Genomic DNA, 19,772 nt, shown 5'->3' on the forward strand with positions numbered 1-19,772 from the left:
TGGAACAACATGGGCTTCAACGTGTGACGATCCAACATCACACACCATCGCTTCTGCCCTGAAAGACTGCTGTGACAGATGGAGCCTGAAGTCAGTCATGGACTATGCAAACTCAGTGGACATTCTATATACCATAGATGAAAATGGTGATTAATTGGAATGTATTGGAAAGGGTGTAACCTGAGCATGACATAAATGGTATGGAATAAGGGGTGGATATCTGTCCTGGTTTCAGCTAGGATAGAGTTAATTTTCCTCCAAGTAGCTGGCATGGTGCTGTGTTTGGGATTTAGGATGAGAATAATGTTGAAAACACCATGATGTTTTAATTGTTGCAGAGCAGTGCTTACACCAAGCCAAGGACTTTTCAGCTTCTCATTCTGTCCTGCCAGGGGGCAGGCTGGGGGTGCAGCAGGAGCTGGGAGGGGACAGACCCAGGACAGCTGACCCAAACTGGCCAAAGGGGTATTCCATACCATCTGACGTCATGCTAAACAATATATAGGGGTGGCTAGCCGGGGTGGGGGGACTGGATGCTCGGGGATAGTCTGGGCGTCGGTCAGCAGGTGGTGAGCAATTGCATTGTGCATCACTTGTTTGTAAACATTATTATTAGTAGTACTATTATTATTATTATTTCTGTCCTAATAAACTGTCTCTATCTCAACCCACAGGCTTCATTTTCCTGTTTCTCTCCCCCATCCCAGAGAGGGAGGGGGGAGGGTGAGCAAACAGCTGTGTGGTGCTGAGCTGCCAGCTGGGTTAAACTACAACAAATGTAAGCCCCAGCCATCTGCTCATGTGGCCAAGCCTTGACCTGCCTGGACAAGAGCTGGCAGCTCCTCTCTGGCCTGGTGTCCGCTCAGAGGAGAGGAAGAGGGAAGAGAAAGCCTGCAGACCCACCTTCAGCCCTCCTGGGGTGCCGAGTGGGGGAGCAGCTGTTGAAAACAGGCAGCCTGTTAGATGCCCTTTTAGTGAGCCAGAGAAGGATGCAGGAGCTCATGGAAGTTGAAGTCTTCTCCTGAGCGTGAGGATGTAGCAGGGAAGAATCTGCCTAGTCAGAGCTGCAGACTGTGCCCAACTCGCTGTGTGCCAGGAACCCTGCCCAGGGGCCCCAAGGTGCCTGAACTCGCATCCCCAGCCCTGCCCAGCACCCCGCTGTACTGGCAGATCACAAACCACTCCTGCCAAAACCGCCCCTTCCTCGCTCAACACTTCAGGCTCTGCTCGCCCCGGCTGGCTCTGCTTAGCCCCAGCAAACCCCGTGGCCCTATGTCCCTCATCCCAGTGCCCTTGTGGGGTGTCTATCGGCACCCAAGACCTCTCCAAATCAACCTCTCCTCTTGCCTTCCCAGCCTCAAGCCCAGCGGAGCTGGGAGATTCCCTGCATCTGCAGCGCAGCTCAGCTCTCCAGTCCTGCGGCGGCAGGGAAAGCAGCACATGGCCGCCTGCCGGTGCTGAGCAGCCCGGCTCCCGGCGCCAGGCGAGCACCATGAAGTGTGGGAGAAAGCCCAAACTCTGTTCCTGGGGTGGGAGACCCACAGCCAAATGCTCGCTGCCACCCACTCAGCTCTGGCCTTTCCTAAGGGTCTGATCCAGCAGGATGCTCGGCATCCGTCCACCGTGCAGATTGCAGGGTATCGGGGAGTGAAGCAGTTTGGGAGTGGGAAGGGGAAGCAAGGAACTGTATGGAGGGGACTTCTCCCTGCCCAGAAGCAGCCCCCCTACATCCACAGGCTCCCCAAAACCACATAAGCCGCTGGCTCAGGGCAGACATGAGTGGGCTGGTGGGGCCAGGCGTTCCTGCAAAGCACCTGAGAGGCCATGGGGCCAACTCAGGGAGGGACCTCCCCAACCCTGGCAGGGCCCCAGTTCCTGTAGCACAGGCAGGACGGATCCAGCCACATGTGGCTGGCGAAGCAGCAGCCCAGGCCACGAGCAGATGTGCCGAGCTAGGCCATTCCTAGCGCAATGTGGGCACCAAGCTTCAACCACAGACTAGTGTGTACACGCAGTGCGGCTGCGTATCTCGCCCAACCTCTCCCAAAGCCCCAGGAGCACAGCAGCCGTCCCCATTTTGGACAGGGGGAACCACTGTTGATTTGTGGAAGAACTCTACAACTCAAAGCAAATGAGTTATACAGTAGGTATGTGGTTTATTTCGGCGCCAGGCGCATGCGGGATAGCTCCCAAAGGCATGTGCACCTTAATGCGGCAACTTGCTTTGGTTATATGCAGTAAAAAGTTACATATTCATGAAGTTTCCCAATATACCTATACATATTCATAACTTATCCCTGCTTTGTATTAAAATTAGCTCCAAGAAGTCATTTCCATAAACTCCTCCTGTCTGCGCTTGCGCAGTGCCTTCTGGTGGTGGTCATCGGGGAGTCGTGGGGATGAAGTCCGATAACTCCTCTTCATCACCACTAGTTGACCCCCTGCCTTTGTACAGACTCAGCTGCTCCTTGGCTCTTGTCCAAACCACAAGGTCCGTCTCAGCTGGTTTTTGAGACAAGTTCCCCATTTTTGTCAGGAAACATCTTCTGTGAGGGGCCCCGAGACTCCTTGTTTCGGTTAATTTGCACAGTAGTAAGCAAAGAGACTCAGCAATATCTATTTTAACGCGATTAAGCAAGCCCCCATTCTTTCATTCCTGGCTTTAATAATTATGATTGTTTTATTCAGAAATCATTAATACGATTAAGCAAGCCCCCGCTCTTTTATCCCTGGCTTCACTGTGATTGCAAACAGCAGCAAAGCCCCCACTTCTCCAACCCGTATGGCAGCACAGGCACTACTGAGGAGTAGGGATCCGTCATCCCCCAGCCCTGCCACCCCAAGGGACAGGTCGGTTTGCCCATCAGATCCCGCTCATCGAATTCCTTAACATCCTATATCCTGCTCATCAAATTCCTTAACACACCAGGGCAGGAGGCAGAGGAGACTCCAGACAGGGAGGGGTTTCCCTGCTGGTTACACCACTTCCCCGGGAACGCCGCCTGTGCCAGCGCTGCTGCGGCGATGGCAGCGTGCACCAGCTCTGGGGCGCTGTGTTACTGCAGGGTTGCACGGGAGGGCTGGGGCGATGGAAAACACCAGCTTGTTACTGCAGGGTTAGGCAGGAGGTGAGATGACTCGGGCTTGCTATTGTGGGGTGCAGAGCATGAGCAGGTAGCTCTCAGCACGGGCACCATGCCCAGGCAGAGGGAAACCTGCGGCCCCGATGTCCTTACCCGGGGACCCCAGACCACGCTTGGCCCCAGGAGCCAGGGGAGGGGAAGTCCCCAGTGGGTCTTCACTAGCTGCTTTCCCGTTGCAGAGTTTCAACGTGTTCCTTCCTCCCGAAAACTCTCACTCCGATGAAATCAAAAGATAAAAATAAAAATAAATCCAAAGGAAAAACACGTAAGGCTTCGTGGAAAAGGGGAATGCACTTACTGAAAGCCGCGAAGACGTAAAAACCCTTTTCTTCAGCCCCGACCCCCGCCGGGATGCCGGAGGGCACTGCCCCCCGAGGTGCCCGGGGGGGCCCCGAGGTGCCCGGGGGGGTGCGGAGCTGCCGGAGCCGATGCGGGAGCCAGGTGCGGATCGCAGGCACAGGAAGAGTCTCAGAGAGGCGGAGGAGGATTGGAAGCGCCCTGCTCCAATTGTGTGGCGGTGGCGGCTGGACCGGACCACCCGCTGCCGCCCCGAGTAGCCCGCAGCGGGCTCCCCGCCGCCGGTACCACTCGTCCCGGTCCCGGTCCACCGTGAGAGGAGGCTGAAAGAATTTCAGTAGATAAGATAGGCTAATGAACGTGTGAAAGGAAGCCAAAGGAATTTTAGTAAATAAGACAGGCTAAGGGATATGTACTATATCTTCCGCTACCTATTGTGCACGAAAAACAGTTCCTGATAGAAACAGGAAATACATTTCAAGAACCAACTGAAACCGCATCTGCAGTTTAAGCAGAAGCTGAGAAGCTTATGAGTCTGCACTGAGATGAGAGGTCAACCATCAGTGACGAGGAAGACTCACTAATCTTCATCCCCACGACCCCCAGCGACCACTACCAGAAAACACTGCGCAAGCGTGGATAGGAGGAAGCAATGAAAATGACTCCCTGGAACTAATTTTAATACAAAGCGGGGATAGGTCATGCATATGTATAGGCGTCTCGAGAAACTTCATGCATATGTAACTCTTCACCACATATAACCAAGGCAAGTGCCGTGTTGGGGTGCGCACGACTTTGGTGGGACTACCCCCCCGTGCCGCCCAGCGCTGAATAAACATACCTACTTTACATTCTTACTGACTGTGGAGTTTGCTTTCCGCACGTCAGCCGAGCACCATGGACACATAGCCACGGAGGAGCACAGGAAGGTAAGACACCCTCCTTGGCACACCCCCTCCCCACACATCCCGACTTTTTTCCCCTCCCCTTATAACACGACTCCTCGCCAACGCCCCGATGCCGTGGTGAGGGGCGCCCGGTTGTGGGCAGGCTCCCGGTGCCAGTTTATCCCGGTGGTTTGCCACTTGCCCCAGAGGCACGGTGAAAAGTAGCACACCCCTCCGGACCCCCTCCAGCCTGCCTATGGGGGTACCCGGTGCTGCTGCCTTTCCTGGCTCAGCATGCCTCAGCAGCCTTGCTGCTGCCTTGAGATGCTCAAGGGGTGGAAAGAGGTCGGGGAGCCCCTTCCCCATCATCTGCAGATTCCCCCCCACACACACACTCTCCTTGGCTCTGGGGAGAGTTTTCTGGAGGAAGGCTTGAACAATACCAGGCAAGCCGCCTGGCAGGGCCCTGTCTTCTCCTGGGAGGTCGGGGGAGGGAAAAGCTGTTCTCAATTAGGAGAGACACGGAAAGAGGCGCTTTCCTGCTTTCCCATGCACAGGCACCACAAGGACTCTGCCTGCCTTGTCCCTCCTTGCCCTTGGCCGCTGTCTTAGTCACTGCTCCTCAGCCTTTTCTTTAATCCGATCTCCACGGCGAGAAACCTGCGGTGTCGGTGGCCGAGGGGGTGCCAGGAGGTCAGGAGGTGCCTGCTCCTGCATGGCTGCGGCCACGTCTGGCGGCGGTGTTTGCCGGAGGAGGTGGGGTGTTTGCGCTCTGCCAGCATTTATGCGAGGGCAGGTCATGGTGTGGTTGTTACGCTCGGGGCTGCACGGAGCCCGTGACATCCCAGCCTGGTGTGGGGCACACGAGCCCCACTGGCTACCTGCTGGTGGAAGCCGGGTCAGCAGGGCTCCTCCTCGGGATGGGAATGGGGTGGGATGTGGCTACCGTGTCCCCCACCCCATAGCACTCATGTGCCCTCTGCTCCGTAGGGAAGAGCAGCTCAGGGTTCACCCTGCCTCCTGCTCTGTGAGCTGCTTCAGTCTTTTGGGAGCCTCACGGGGAAGGAAAAACTTCATCATATCTGATAAGCCATTTTTTCCCTGTCCTGGAGAAGTCTCCAGGCTGGCTGTCACGGCAGCAGGGGGAAAAGGATGCTTGGCCAGGTGCAGGCCCTGTTTATGAAGGATGAATGAATGACTCACAGCACTGCGAGTCTCCCTGCCATCTTCAGCTTGGAAGCAGTGCCAGTTCCCTTTTGTGGCTGCCGGGTTTATCAGAAGCTGCTGCGTCCCCCCCGTCTGCAGGTACCCAAGTGCCACCCAGCCCTGCCCTCTCGTCCTCTCCCCCACCTCACCTGGACCATCCTAAGCATCAGAGGGGAAACACGGACAGCCGGGGACGGAGTGTGGCATCCTCACCTGTCACAAGCTCTCGGTTCAAGCCCTTTCTTTCTGCTCCGGTTGTGTTCAAAGGCGCCTCCAGGCTCTTCCTGTTCATGCAGGGCTAAACCTCCTTCTGATTTCCTGCCCAAGTATATTCCTGGATTCCTATGTGGCTTTGTGCCAACATTGTGCTTTTAGTTCAAGACGTCTACTCCCTCTCCAGTGTTTACCCCGCTGTATCCCTGCATCTTCATTATTTTGTTAGGTTGAGCAAGCCAAGAGATTCTTGTCTCCTTGTGTCGGATCAGCTCTGAGCTGCCTTGATCTTCCTCTCTCTCCATCTCCAGCTCACTCCATCCGTCCTCGGCCGGGGGACAGCCACAGTCCCTTGGTGAGGCTGGTAATGCAAGGTGCTTATTTTTTTCATCTGGCATCACGGCAGAGCCTCAGGATTTGGGAGGGTGACTGGCAGGCTGTAAACATCTCGCTGGAGATGTGTGCTGGGGGTTTGGGCAGAGCATGCATCGAACCCAGTCTGGCAATGTGCCTGTGCATGTACAGCGCTTTCATGCGGGCACACAAGGCTGCTCTTTCCTTGCAGATTTTGCTGTGAAGGAAAACCCCTTGCAAGATGCTTCCTGGAGGAGGGGCAGGTGCCAGCCAGCTCATGGCTCTGCTTTCCTCCCGCACAGCATCCTTAGCAAAATTTGGGCACTTCTCCCCTTTTGTTTCCTCTCTTCTTGTTCATTCATGGAATAGGGTGGCTCTGCCCATGCCGAAGCCACAGCCGAGGACAGAGCTTGGCTCAGCTGGGAGCTCTTCCCCCTGGGCAGTGCAATGGGGCCTCGCTAGCATTCGGGATGCTGATGCAAACCCAGCATCAGGAATTAGCCCTGGGATATCTGGGGTGACTTGTTGGGATGTTTAGAGAGTTTTTGGTTTTTCTAAGTGTTCCTGTGGTTACGAAAGCATCTCACGTGTGAAAATCACCAAGTCTTTCCGGACGGGGATTTAGTGACCCCGTGGCCCAAGTTCTTTGCAGCAAATCTCCACACCTCCTGGTGATGTTGTTCTCCTGTGCATCCTCCCTTCCAGGCTGTGAAGGTGGGAAAGGGAGGTGATGTCTTATAGTCATGGCTTGCTTGTCTTCTGTAACGGTCATATTCCCATGGACCGTCTCCATGGAAAAAAAAGAAAAATTCCTCTAGAAGTTAGAAGCAGGTTTGTCATCTCAGAGTGTTAATAGGAATTCTCTCTCGAGCCTGGCTGCTTCCCAATTCTCTGTCACCCTGTCACTTGGGCAGCCCTGGCACGGCCATGGAACAGGGTGAGCTTTGGACTCTGCTGTGCTGTCCCAGCACCCACAGCCTGTAAAGCGTGCGTCAGGCTCTGCTGCGGGCTGTACTGCTCACAGGAACTGGCAGGAGGAAGGATGGACGAGTGAGCAGGGTCAAGGGGTGCGATCCTACCTCCTCTCCAGGGCACAAGTCTCAGACGTGGGGGGAAAAAAAAGCAAATGTCTCCTCCTCTCAGCTGCATCTGGTGTTTGGGGTCTGGGAGAAGAGGAGCGAGAAGGCGAACTGCACTGTAGGACTTGATTCACCTCTGTCTTAGCAGGATTTGTGCTTTAGTCACATCTGACCAGCGGAGCCTGGACTCGGGCCAGAAGGGATCAGTCATTGCTGAAAAAGCTTACAAGGGATTTCAGAAGGGTTTGATGGAGGGTCTGGCTGGGGGAAGGCCACATCTGCTCACATACTTTTTCTGAAGATGCTTTTGGAGATGGCAGCCAGGCTGGATGGACCTTGGGTGAGAGCTGGTGCAGTCGGACATGGGGCTGAACCATGCGGGTGGCGACAGCTGGGGGAACTGCAGGTAAGCTCATTTATCGAGCAGTGTGAGAAAACACCTGCTGTAAGCAAGGATTAGAAAAATCGTGCAAGTCCTCGGGTTTTCATTGGTCTGTAGCTACTCAGGAAGACCATGAAGACCTCGCTGTGGACAACTTGGTGGAAACGTTTGCTGCGCTGTGCAAGAATGCGAACAAAATGCTTGGCCGTGGGGAGAAGGGCTGATGCTGAAAGCATTTAGTGGGGTTTTGGAAATCACTCCAGGGCTCCCCAGCAACTTCTGGGCTCTGGTCCCCTCCTCTCAATACGGAGAGGGCAGAAATAGAAACAGCATAATAGAAATGGTTACGGCCCTGCAGAGATTTCCTTATAGGGAGGGGTGGAAAAGTTTAGGGCTCCTTCATCTAATGAAATCCTGATGGTGGAAAGAAGGTCATTTGGGCATTTTCTATTTTACCCAAGCTCCTAAAGTGAAAACAAGGGATAGTGAGCTTGGTTAAAACAATGATGCTGGAGCCACACCAAGTGACAGAACCCATGAGCCAGCAGAGCTTTCTGCCACGCCAGGGCACAGAGGGGCCCAGTGCTGGCTTGGCACCATTTTTGGGAGCATGTCCGGGTGGCATCAGCTCTGCAGCCACCATGGGGGTCTTCCTGGGGACCAAGAGAAAGGGATTGCCCCTGGGTCTCATCCCATGTAGGGGATGCCACGTAGCATTCTGTGGGCAGCCCTAAGGGTGAGCGCCTGATTTTGGCATGTGGGTTTGGATTTGCTCACAGAGCATGTGAGAGGTGGTGGCTCCGTGCAGAGCAAGTCCCTGTGCCCAGCAGGCTGGCATGGTGATGCCGGTTCAGCTGTTTCCTTTGCCTTCCTGTGCTTTCACCAGCCTTATCCTTTGGGACCGAAACCCCAAGTGCTTCATCCTGGCCAGACCGATAGCTGGAGCTGGGATCTCGCCAGCCCCTCTTTGATGAAAGTCGGTGCAGGCATCAATGCCTCCTGAATTCAGTAATGTCATGAAAGGCGTGATTCAGACCGTGCCTTCCTGCAAAAGTAGCTGAAAAAAACAAACAAAAAAAAAAAACACAAAAGGGCCTCAGTGACATTGAGTGAGACCCCCTGCTGCACAGGGTGGCGGCAGGCAGCTGTGCCAGAGCATCGCCCAGTGCTGTGCCAGGGTTGCAACAGAGGGGCTGCAGATCCCGACAGCTGTGCTGAAACAGCCCCGCTAAGGTCCCCCGGGGCTGGCTCAGCTGCGGTGTCCCTGCTTCGCTTTGCGAAAGCCACTGTCACGCATGGTGCCCAGGCTAGCTGGCATCTCCCCAGACTTTCGTGCAGAGCTGGGACTGGCCCTGAATCCCTGGGGAAGTCCACGGGAGTCTTTCCTTCACTTTCCATGAGTTTTACCTGACGCTAAGTTTTAGGAGGAGCTAGTGGGCTGGACCAGCTGTTGCTCCATCCTCGGCTCGCAAGGGCCAACATGCAACTTTGGGAATTTGGCTGCCCTTCGTCTGCTTTTGACTTTTTGCTCCTGAGAGGCTTCCAGGAGGCTGTTTTGCAGCTCCACTGAGGCTGCTCAGCCCCATCCTGGCTTTGAGTTTTACAGCGTTATGGATGGAGCGTGACGGCACCGGGGAAGCGTCCCTTTTTCCTCAGCCATCCCAAACTCTGTGCCCTGCTCTCTTCCCCATCTCCATATGGAGCTGTGCTCGTTGTCCTTGTGCCTGCAGCACCCAAAAGCAGCGTGGCTGCGTGGGGCTCCCTGGCTGCTGCGTTGCTCCCCGCAGCGTCGGGTGCATGCAGGGAGCAGGATGCGGCCCCTCGCAACGGAGCCGGGCATGAACTCTGGAGGGGACAGGCTCCTGGAGCATCCTGTTGACAAAGCTCTTGGGCTGCTGCAAACCCCGCCTTGCTCCCTCCCCAGAGGCTGCAGATAAGCACTGGGATCCCTGCAACTCCGACCGCGGGGCTCTTTGCTCTGAAAATGCCTCCAAGGACTCCGCTCAGCCAGCGAGGTGCAGAGGTTTGGCCTCTAAGCAGCCCGGGAGGAGAATGCTGAGATGGAGGTTGAGCTGGGCTGGAGCTTTTTAAATAACTAGCAGTGTTCACGCTTCGCCTGGGATGGGCGAAGGATGTAAGCAAGGTCTGTGGGGCAGATAACATCTAATTTTGTTCCTTGGGATGTAGCTAAAAGAGGTGGTGGGGCAGTGTCCCCAACAGTGGGGTGGCACACGCTGAACCTGGGGTTAGCAGTGAGCAGGTCTGGAGCCGGACCGCGCCAGCTGTGCATTTGCTTCCTCCAGTACCCGGAAAGGTCCCTGAGGGTTTTTCCTCACTTATTTTCCCCGGTGTTTCAGGGAGGGCAGCAAACGCCTCCCCACCATCCCTCGCCTCAACAAGGGCAGGGTGGAGTGGAGCCGAAGGAAACTTTTGCAGCCAGCTCTATGAATTTCCAATTAACAGCTCGCCTGTAGCGGGCCTTGCCACTGCAAGAGACATTAACACACCCAATGCTTGGAGAAACGATCAATTTTTCTTGGTAATTTAATAGTGTGGGCAGGCTGCTCGCTGACAGAGCTCCAGCAGCCGGCACTGAGGAGCCTATGTTGGCTTCTCTGCACGAAGGAAGAATGCTGACCTAATAGAAAAGACATTTAAACAGAAGTTTTAAAGAGCAGCTTGGGTCAGACTCGGGTGCAAAGCTGCAGCAGGCTTCGTCAGTGCATCAGCAGGGCGCGGGGTCGTCCCCGCTGGGAGTCACACACCGGCAGTGCCGGCACTGGTAGCTGCCCACTGGCACAGCCGGCAGGGGGTTATGGTGGGCAGCTGCTTCATTTGCTGGAATAAAAAAAAACAACTAAAGACAGTAAAGACAGTTTTTGGGAAGCCAGCACAAGTTGTGAATTGAGGCTGGGTTCAGCGCCTGGCTTTGGCTCTTGCTGGGCTGGAAAAGCTGTGGTGTTTCGTTCTGACATTTTCCAAATGAGACGTTTTGATTTTGATTTGGTTTGATACCCCACCCCAAGGTAATGTTTGGAAGTCAAATTTAGCTCAATTTAATTTGAACCATTTTTAAAAAGTAAAACCACTGAAAACTAAACAAGGCCTATTATTTAGAACAAAATGTTTTGGTTTTCATTTTCCTTTTGGCACAAAAAATGTAAACTTTTTTTTTTCCATTCTCCTCTTGACCCACAAACAGTATTTTATTTTTTTTTCCTCTCTTGGTTATTTCCCAAGAGGCAGAGCTGGGGCACTTGGGGGGGGGACAGCTGTCCCCAGAAGGATGGGGTGGCACAGCATGGGGGCTTCCCCGCGGGAGCCAGGTTGGGCACCTGGTGCTGTGGCTGGAGGGGTTTGGGGATGGAGAGTGGGAGCTGCTGCGCTGTCACCCATCCCGTTGCCAGCACTGACTCAGCTGGGAGCTCCTCGAAGTCAGGGAGGCCCCGCGGCAGGGGAGTATTTGGGACGCCATGGGGTTGTCCCCACGGTCCCTGGGGCCGGGCAGAGTCCCGGGGCTGAGCCCCGGGCTGGATGCAGCTGTGCTTGGATGCATCCCCGCTGGCAGGGATGCAGGGAGCCACAGGGAAGGGTGAGCTCTGGCATTGCCTTCTCCCCTTGTTTATTCAGGTTTAAAATTAACCTGACCTTCCCCCACTCAGGCTTGTGCAAACATCTCACGTCCCAGGGCGGGGAGCTCCCTTTGGATGTCTTTTCCCCTGGCTTTTGCTGTCTCCAGGTGAGGTCCCCCTTGGGGTGCCCACAGGTGCTGGGGTCACAGCAAGGTACCCGCTCTTGCCATGGCTGCACCAGCCCTGCCATCACATGGGGATGGGAACCTCTGGCTGTAAAGCAGGGCACGGTTAATCCTCTGGACAAACATTGAGCGCTGCCCAAAGCCAGCTGCCAGGGGAGAGCTGCCAGGAGGCTGGGTGCCCAGATCCCGCATCTTTGGGCCAGGCGAGGGGAGGCTGTGGCACTGGCAGGAGGTGCCAATCGTCCCCCGGACTTCCTCTGCTGTCCCAGCCTCGCTGCCGTCCTCCACCCTCGGGGCCTTGCCAAATCTCAGCTCTGCACTCCCCGGCTGTGCTAGGACATCTCCGGGCTCCTGGCTGGGAAGCAGTGAGGAAGGGAAGAATGCACGCTGCGCCGGGGCCAAACCTGACCCAGAAGTGTGTGCTGTCCCTCCCTGACTCATCTGGCACCTGATTTTATTTTTATTTTTTCCCTCCCCTCCCGAAACAGCATGCTGCATACTACAGCAGTGCTTTTTATAGCCCTGAGCTGCAGCCTCAGCGCGCTCCCGACCAGGTCCCCGGCACCAAGGCTCACTCAGTGCCAGCCACGCCAGTGGCAGGGATACTATTCCCGTGGTCCCTGCAGTGTTACAGCAAGAAGAGTGCACGGGCAGCAGAGGAATATAATTAAGCCCTATCCCGGAGCCACGGTCCCGTGCTGCAGAGGCGTTTAAAGAGCTGAATTAATCACCCGCGTGCCACGTGCCAGCTGGGGTCTGGTGGCTAGTGGCAGTGGCTTGTCCCTCATCACCACCACCCCCCCGGCTCTGGAGGGGCTGTGCTGCTGTTAGGAAGATTAGAGGGAGGCCAGAGGTTGCTGCTCGCTCCCTGGGAGCACTTTTATGAGCTCAGGAAGCCTGCTGGCCCCGCCGCCCTCCCACGCACCTACAGAGGAGGCCGCCGGGGCTGCCACCAGCTCCCTCGCAGGCCACACGTCTGGAGCGTCCCTCTGTCCATCTGCAATGCCGGGTTGAGTGTGGGGCCAGCGGGGTCCCACAGGGAGCAGGGTTTTGCAGAGCTGGGGCAGCCAGCCAGTGGGCAGGGAGCGAGCGGCCTCACTGGGAGCAGCGGAAGGGAGGCGGGGGGGACCCACCGGCACTGCGCGTGCTTTCTCCAGATGTGATTTCACTGCTGCGGGGAGGGAGCACGGCCAAAGGACGGGCCCTGCTTGTCCCGACAGCACCCAGGGTGTTAGTTATTGGGGCTGCACCATGGCAAGGGGACGGGGTGTGCACGGGGTCCTCGCAGCACGGTGAGGGGACAGGAGGCCTGGTGAGCCTGTGGTTCTGGGGAGATGCCAGGGAAAAGGCGGAGGGAAGGAGGGAGGGATGGGGGAGGCTACTGGGCTTGCAGCCCATCATCCCCCTCCTTTCTGCCACGTGGCTGGGAGCTGCTCAGGGAGGGGGCAGAGGGCAGCTGCTGCGCCAAGAAGCCAGGTGTGCACTGGGCGAGCAGATAGGGAGGGGATGGGATGGGGGCACCTTCCTGGCTGGGGCTGCTCCCGCACTGCCTGGCTGCTGCTTTTTGCAGCGGGGCACAGTAGCAAGGAGGCCAGCACATAGAGGAGGAGATACTGCAGGGAAGCTGCATCCACCATTGGGGATGGATGTGGGGTCGAAGCTGCCCCTTGCCATACTCTGACGGCTGCAGCTGCTCTCCCAGATCTGCACCAAGGGAGTCGAGTGGGGGAAGTAAAACCTTGCCACCCCCCATCCATATCTCTCCTCCTTCCCGACCTGCCTGCTGGTAAATGCTGGAGCCAGGCCCAATGCCAGGCAGTGCAAGCAGAAACTCTGACTGTCCTCTCCTTCACCCCTGGAGACCTGATACCAAGAGGTTTCCCATGGGCAGAGCAGGACTTTTGGGCAGGAGAAAGGGCAGGCAGTGAGCACTGGGATGGGATGTGCAGGGGTGGTTTAACGACAAGGGCAAGCTGCAGTTTTAACCCCACACAGGAGGCTGCAGGGGTGCTTCGAAATCTGTCTGCCCAAAGGTGCTGGGCTGGCTGCGCTCCTTGAGCATCAGCAAATGGGCTTGTGCCAAGGTGCCACCGGTCTGTGGGGCAGCTGATGGTGGGCATGGGGGTGGCCCAGGTGGATGCTCAGGGCAGGCTGCTGTCCCTGCCCTCCCCAGGACATGCTGGGGCTGTGACCGCGCGCTGGCTGCCCTGGAGCCACTCGCGAGCAGCGCTGCAGAGCCAGACAGGTGCCAAGCATGCTGGGAGAGGGGAAAGCCTTGTAGACTTGTTCCGAAACAAGGCTGCCCTTTTATTCTTCTTTACGACTGCATTTTAATATCCACAAACATCCCTCCCTCTCCGGGCGGCTGCCAGCAGAGCCTACATCACCTGTGCTTGGCTGACCGAGAAACTCCAGCCAAGCCCAGGGCCCCAGCGTGGGAGAGAGTATTATTTTTTCCCCCCTCCTTTTTAATATATGTTTTCTGTAGCTCTAATTGGACGGGCTTGAGCCCTGGCCAAGGCAAACACACCTGAGGGAGTCTTGCCTTGCAGCCCCAACTGCTGTGCCAGAGGCTCTGCTCCCACATAGCCGCTGCCTGGCCCCTTTATAAGGGAGGGGGCTGCTGGGCAGGGTTGAAGGGGGACCATGGAAGGGGGACCCCCGTGCAGGAGGAGAAGGCAGCATGGCATTGCACTGGCGAGGCTGCCCAGGAGATGGTGCAGAGCCGGCGGGGCAGCAGGCGGCAGCAGGGGACCCCCCCCCTTTCTCAGCATGACCCCCACCCCACCTGGAGCCGAGATACCTCCCTGCCTGGGGTCTGTGCCCATGGGGGGGGGGAAGGACAGAGCAGATACCGGCCCTCCCAGGGCAACCATGTGGGTGCTTTGAAGGGTTACAGCCCCCCCCCCCAGCCCCCTGTGTGTCCCACTGGGGGGAGTTATGGCAGTGGGGTGAGGGTGTAGGGGCTCCCCAATGTGCCCTGGTGTGTGTCAGGCTGTGGGGCCATCTACCCAGTGACACCCATCCAGGGACCGTTCAGGAAAATGAGCAGGGGACATTAACATGCCAGGCCACTACAATGGCTTGCACTGACAGCCAAATCCCAACCCGGCTGAAGGTTGGGTGTTTGTTTAGTGCTCCGATTCCCTACTTCGTTGCCTTTCTTGGGTGGGCTTTTCAGCTCAGCTTTCCTCGCTGCAGTTGTTGCAGGGGCCACCCCGGTGCCCCCATTGCTGAGGGGCTGAGCAGCACAGCCAGGTCCCACAGCACGTCTGTGCTAGCCAGAGCCGAGGGCAGCTTGTGGGGGTCTCCACTTGCCCACCCTGAGCTCCCACCTCTTCTTCTTGGGCTTAAAACTCGGTGCTGAGCACCTGGGGTGCCCACCCTGACTGCACTGGGTGGCACCCGCCACGGCTCATCCTGGAGAAGCTTTCCTTGTCCTCTCCAGGTGCCATCTCTCAGGGATGTTCAGGGGATGAGGCTGTGTCCCCGCTCCATCCATGGGGAAGCACGCTGGCCCTGGTCACAGCATGGCATCCCCTCCTGCTCACTCTGCCCAAACAGGCACAGAGCAAGCTGCAAACTGCTGGGGGAATTGAGGTGCTCCATCATTAAACTATAAAAAGCTGTATCTGTCCCCACCAGGAGCTTGCTGGCTCCCTGCAGGTGATGGGCTGGGCTGGAGGAGTTTGCACAGGCTGGGACATGCCGGCGTTCCCCCTCCAAATGGGGGTTTTGAAGGTACTGAAGGGACCTCGGTCCCACGTCCAGAGCCAGGACTGCGCAAAGGGCAGCTCGAGTATTTCGCGAAGGATTTCAGAGCCATCCTGGCCTTGATTCAAAGCAGGCTGAAACGGGAACATTTTAAAATTCTTTTGGATGAGGAAAATTCCATGGGCAGCCCCCCTCCGGAGAAAGTTTGGGACGGTTGAAATGTTTGGAGAGAGGCTGATTGCTTTTGTTTACTCTGAACTATAACATTGGAGGGGTGGGGTAGGGGGGGAGAAAAGGAAAAAATGGAGACAATGGGAGCTTGTAAACAGAGCTGTCCCCGAGCAGGGCTGGGGCATCCCTCCAGCATTGTGGAAGGAGATGTGTCAGCACGCTCACAACTTTGCCCTGCTTTCCCCCCTGCTCGGATATGCTCACACTTAATCTTTCAGGAGCACTTTCTTTCTTTCTTTCTTTCTTTCTTTTTTTTTCCCCCCCGGCACAAAATGATCCAGCTGGTGTTTTTCCAGCCTTCTCAACTCACTGCCCCCGTCCCCCGAACATGGTGGTGGCCTCCTCTTCTTACACCTCCTGGTGTAAGCCCTGTGCTGTGGCTGCCTTCGCCAGGTGGAGGTGACAATGAATCGGTGTGGCTGCAGGGAAGCTTTGCAGTGGCAGCATGAGCAAAGGGGTACAGCTTGTGGGCACGAGGGTCTGCAGCTGCTGGCCCCCCCCATGCAGGTGCCACAGCACACAGAGTTCATGGTCCTTTGGTGGTGGCTTTATTTGGCTGCTTGGGTGGCTCCTAATGACACCTGAAATCCTCCTCCAGCCCAAAAGGGATTTTGTTTTGCAGAAGAATAACAGCAAATCACTAGCTGTGGGAGTATTTGTGCCATTGAAATGAAACGTTACCAGCTCCTGAAAGCAGGCAGTAACGGCATGTCCTGGTTCCAGTTAGGACAGAGTTAATTTTCCCTCATAGTAGCTGGTAGGGTGCTATGTTTTGGATTAGGATGAGAAGAGCGCTGATAACATGCTGATGTTTTAATTGTTGCAGAGCAGTGTTTACACCAGGCCAAGGACTTTTCGGCTTCTCGCTCTGTCCTGCCAGCGAGCAGGCTGGGGGTGCAGCAGGAGCTGGGAGGGGACAGACCCAGGACAGCTGACCCAAACTGGCCAAAGGGGTATTCCATACCATCTGACGTCATGCTAAACAATATATAGGGGTGGCTGGCCGGGGTGGGGGGGCCGGCTGCTCGGGAATAGGCTGGGCATCGGTCAGCGGGTGGTGAGCAATTGCATTGTGCATCACTTGTTTTCTTACACATTATTATTGTTAATACTATTACCATTATCACTATTATTATTATTATTGTTATTATTATTTTCCTGTCTTAATAAACTGTCTTTATCTCAACTCACCGGCTTCACTTTCCCGTTTCTCTCCCCCATCCCAGAGAGGGAGGGGGGAGGGTGAGCGAACGGCTGTGTGGTGTTTAGATGCCGGCCGGGTTAAACCACAACAGTCCTTTTGGCGCCCAACGTGGGGCCCGAAGGGTTGAGATGTCGACAAATTTGACCAGAGTGTGTTAAACTAAAATTGGTATAAGTATTGGACCTGCTTAATAGTTGCTAGTCACGATGTTGATTGCCTTAATCTCCAGTCTGCTGTACCTGTATTCCAAATTGAGTTTTATGGTGCGTTACTTTCTGTATGTGCTCCCTGTTGCACTGTTTATCCTTTCCGGGCCCTGGTTTAAGATTGTTATGGTACTGTGCGGTGTAACAATGGCTTATGAAATGATGAAATATCTGGTCACGACTCTAACCTGGTATTTGTACTCAGCACTGACGTCGACTCTATACTTTGGAACCCATATCTCGGAAACTATTAGCAATTACACCTATTGCCTGTTTTCGTTAGGGAGCCAATCTGTGAAGGGGACAGGGGAAGACATGTTTCCCTACCTGTTCACTCTCCCTTTCTCCTTCACCACCACCCTCTTATCCCCCGAGCTAGTTACGGTGGTTCTCCGAGATGTTGAATATCCTTGGGATACTCAGACCAGCCTGCTCTTGTTGTTATGTCTCCTGAATGCACTTCAGGTTTTGTTGAGGGTTAAACAACTACTTAGGAATCTCATCCGGAGATCTGTCTTGAGGCGGGATAGTTGCGAGTGGCAGGGAGTGTGGGAGGATATGGGCAGGTTTCTAGAGCAGTGGTCACCTCCAGTGTTTTGGACATTCACCCCTGAACAACTGCAAAATCCTAAAAAGCTGGCAGAATGCTTGAAAAAAAGGTGTCATGACTCTGGCAGTTCCAAAGAGACACAAATCACTGTAGCGTGCTGGGGTCTGGCTTGTGCCTATCGAGCTGCAGTTGATGCTACTAGCAACCTAGCTCCAGCTCCTGCAGCCGCTCCAGCTCCTGCAGCCACTTCAGCTCCCGCTCCTGCAGCCACTCCAGTTCCAGCTCCTTCAACCGCTCCAGCTCCTGCAGCCGTTCCAGCTCCTGCAGCCGTTCCGGCTCCTGCAGCCACTCCAGCTGCAGCTCCTGCAGCCGCTCCAGTCCCAGCTCCTGCAGCCGCTCCAGCTCCTGCAGCCGCTCCAGCTGCAGCTCCTGCAGCCGCTCCAGTCCCAGCTCCTGCAGCCGCTCCAGCTCCTGCAGCCACTCCAGCTCCAGCTCCTGCAGCCGCTCAAGCCCCTGCAGCCGCTCCAGCTCCAGCTCCTGCAGCTGCTCCAGCCCCTGCAGCTGCTCCAGCTCCAGCTCCTGCAGCCACTCCAGCTCCTGCAGCTGCTCCCACTCCTGTGGCTGGGTCAGAGAAACGAGCTGTAGCAGTGCAAGTTGACCCCACAGAGGGTATTCCAACCCCTGTGGCAGACCCTGTGTCTGGGTCAGAGAAACGAGCTGTAGCAGTGCAAGTTGACCCCGCAGAGGGTATTCCAACCCCTGTGGCAGACCCTGTGTCTGGGTTAGAGAAACGAGCTGTAGCAGTGCAAGTTGCCCCTGTAGACAAGGTGAAGAAATGGTATAGAGGCTCAGGTCGTTTAGAACGCAGACAGTCTTCTGCTAAGTCTGGGCATAGTGAAGACGAGGCTGGGCCATCAAAGGTGCAGGAGACTGAAGATGAGGATGAGGATGTCGAAAAATCAACAGTAACTACCCGGACTCTACACCAGCCATCAAAGGTGCAGGAGACTGAAAATGAGGATGAGGGTGTCGAAAAATCAACAGTAACTACCCGGACTCTATACCAGCGTGAGCTACGAGATGTGCGAAAAGATTTTGGTCGCTGTATAGGCGAGCAGCTTGTCACCTGGCTGCTCCGGTGCTGGGACACGGGAGCCAATTATGTGGAATTAGAGGGCAAGGAAGCCAGGCGGCTGGGATCCCTTGCTAGGGACGCATGCATTGACAAAGCAATTGGAGATGGAGCACGATCTCGCAGCCTCTGGAGGCGTCTCCTGTCAGCTGTGAAGGAAAGGTATCCCTTCAAGGAAGAACTTGTATGTCTACCAAGCAAATGGACCACCATGGAGAAGGGAATTCAGTACCTGAGGGAATTGGCCGTACGGGAAGTAATTTATAAGGACCTAGACGACGCACAAACATCCGCAGATCCAGATGCAGTCCGGTGTACACTACCCATGTGGCGGAAGTTTGTACGGAGTGCACCATCATCATATGCCAGCTCATTGGCAATACTAGCCTGGAAAGCGGAGGAGAATCCCACAGTGAATGAAGTAACTAAAATACTCCGGCAGTACGAAGGAAATCTCTCCTCTTCCCTAAAGGCCTGTGTCTCAGCTGTGGAGAAACTCTCTGAAGAGGTCCACCAACTTAAAGAGAATTTATCTTCCCCTCCACCTGAACGAACCAGTGTCCACCAGCTAAAAGAGAATGCTTTGGAGAAACTCTCTGAAAAGATCCACCAACTTGAAGAAAGATTATCTTCCCCTTCACCTGAACGAACCAGTGTCCACCAGCTAAAAGAGAATGCTTTGGAGAAACTTTCTGAAAAGATCCACCAACTTGAAGAGAGATTATTTTCCTCCCCACCTGTACAAACCAGTGTCTCAGCTATTAGGGGTAAACGTTCATCTATGCAAGGAAGACAATATGGTGGGCACACACCCCGCGCCACCCTGTGGTTTTACCTACGTGACCATGGAGAGGACATGAGAAAATGGGATGGAAAATCTACTGCGACCCTAGAGGCACGGGTACGTGAATTGCAAAGGAAAACAATTGGGAAAAAGGAGTTCTCTGAAAAGTTTGCTGCTCCAACTTCCAGCAGGCAGTCCTTTAAACACACAAATGAAGATTCTGACCAGGACTAGAGGGGCCCTGCCTCCAGCCAGGGGGAGGAAAGGGACAATCGAGTTTATTGGACTGTGTGGATTCGATGGCCTGGCACGTCAGACGCACAGAAGTATAAGGCTTTGGTAGACACCGGTGCACAATGTACTCTAATGCCATCAAGCTATAAAGGGCCAGAGCCCATCTGTATTTATGGTGTGACGGGGGGATCCCAGCAGTTAACTGTATTGGAGGCTGAAGCGAGTCTAACCGGTAATGAGTGGCAAAAGCACCGTATTGTGACTGGCCCAGATGCTCCGTGCATCCTTGGCATAGACTATCTTAGAAGAGGATATTTCAAGGACCCAAAAGGGTTCCGCTGGGCTTTTGGCATAGCTGCCTTGGAGACAGAGGACATTAAACAGTTGTCTACCTTGCCT

The 19,772-nt window shown here is 55.3% G+C and overlaps 1 protein-coding gene and 1 long non-coding RNA gene across 3 annotated transcripts in view; one reads left to right on the forward strand and one right to left on the reverse strand.

Annotated features, from left to right (window-relative positions):
* The window catches only part of LOC308184756 (uncharacterized protein), a 254,974-nt gene that overhangs the window by 210,783 nt on the left and 24,419 nt on the right, over positions 1-19,772 (forward strand). The gene's annotated exons all lie outside the window — the stretch shown is intronic.
* Positions 2,138-14,261, reverse strand: LOC308184881. 2 transcript variants are annotated; one of them, XR_013942991.1, is made up of 3 exons: positions 5,747-14,261; positions 3,442-3,763; positions 2,138-3,357 (listed from the first exon to the last, which is right to left on the reverse strand). It is a non-coding gene; the product is annotated as an uncharacterized lncRNA (long non-coding RNA). The 2 variants fall into 2 exon arrangements; XR_013942992.1 differs by lacking the exon at positions 5,747-14,261 and having other exon boundaries at positions 3,442-5,671.

The sequence above is a fragment of the Anser brachyrhynchus genome, assembly GCF_964034855.1.
Source record: "Anser brachyrhynchus genome assembly, chromosome: W".
Classification (NCBI taxonomy): domain Eukaryota; kingdom Metazoa; phylum Chordata; class Aves; order Anseriformes; family Anatidae; genus Anser; species Anser brachyrhynchus.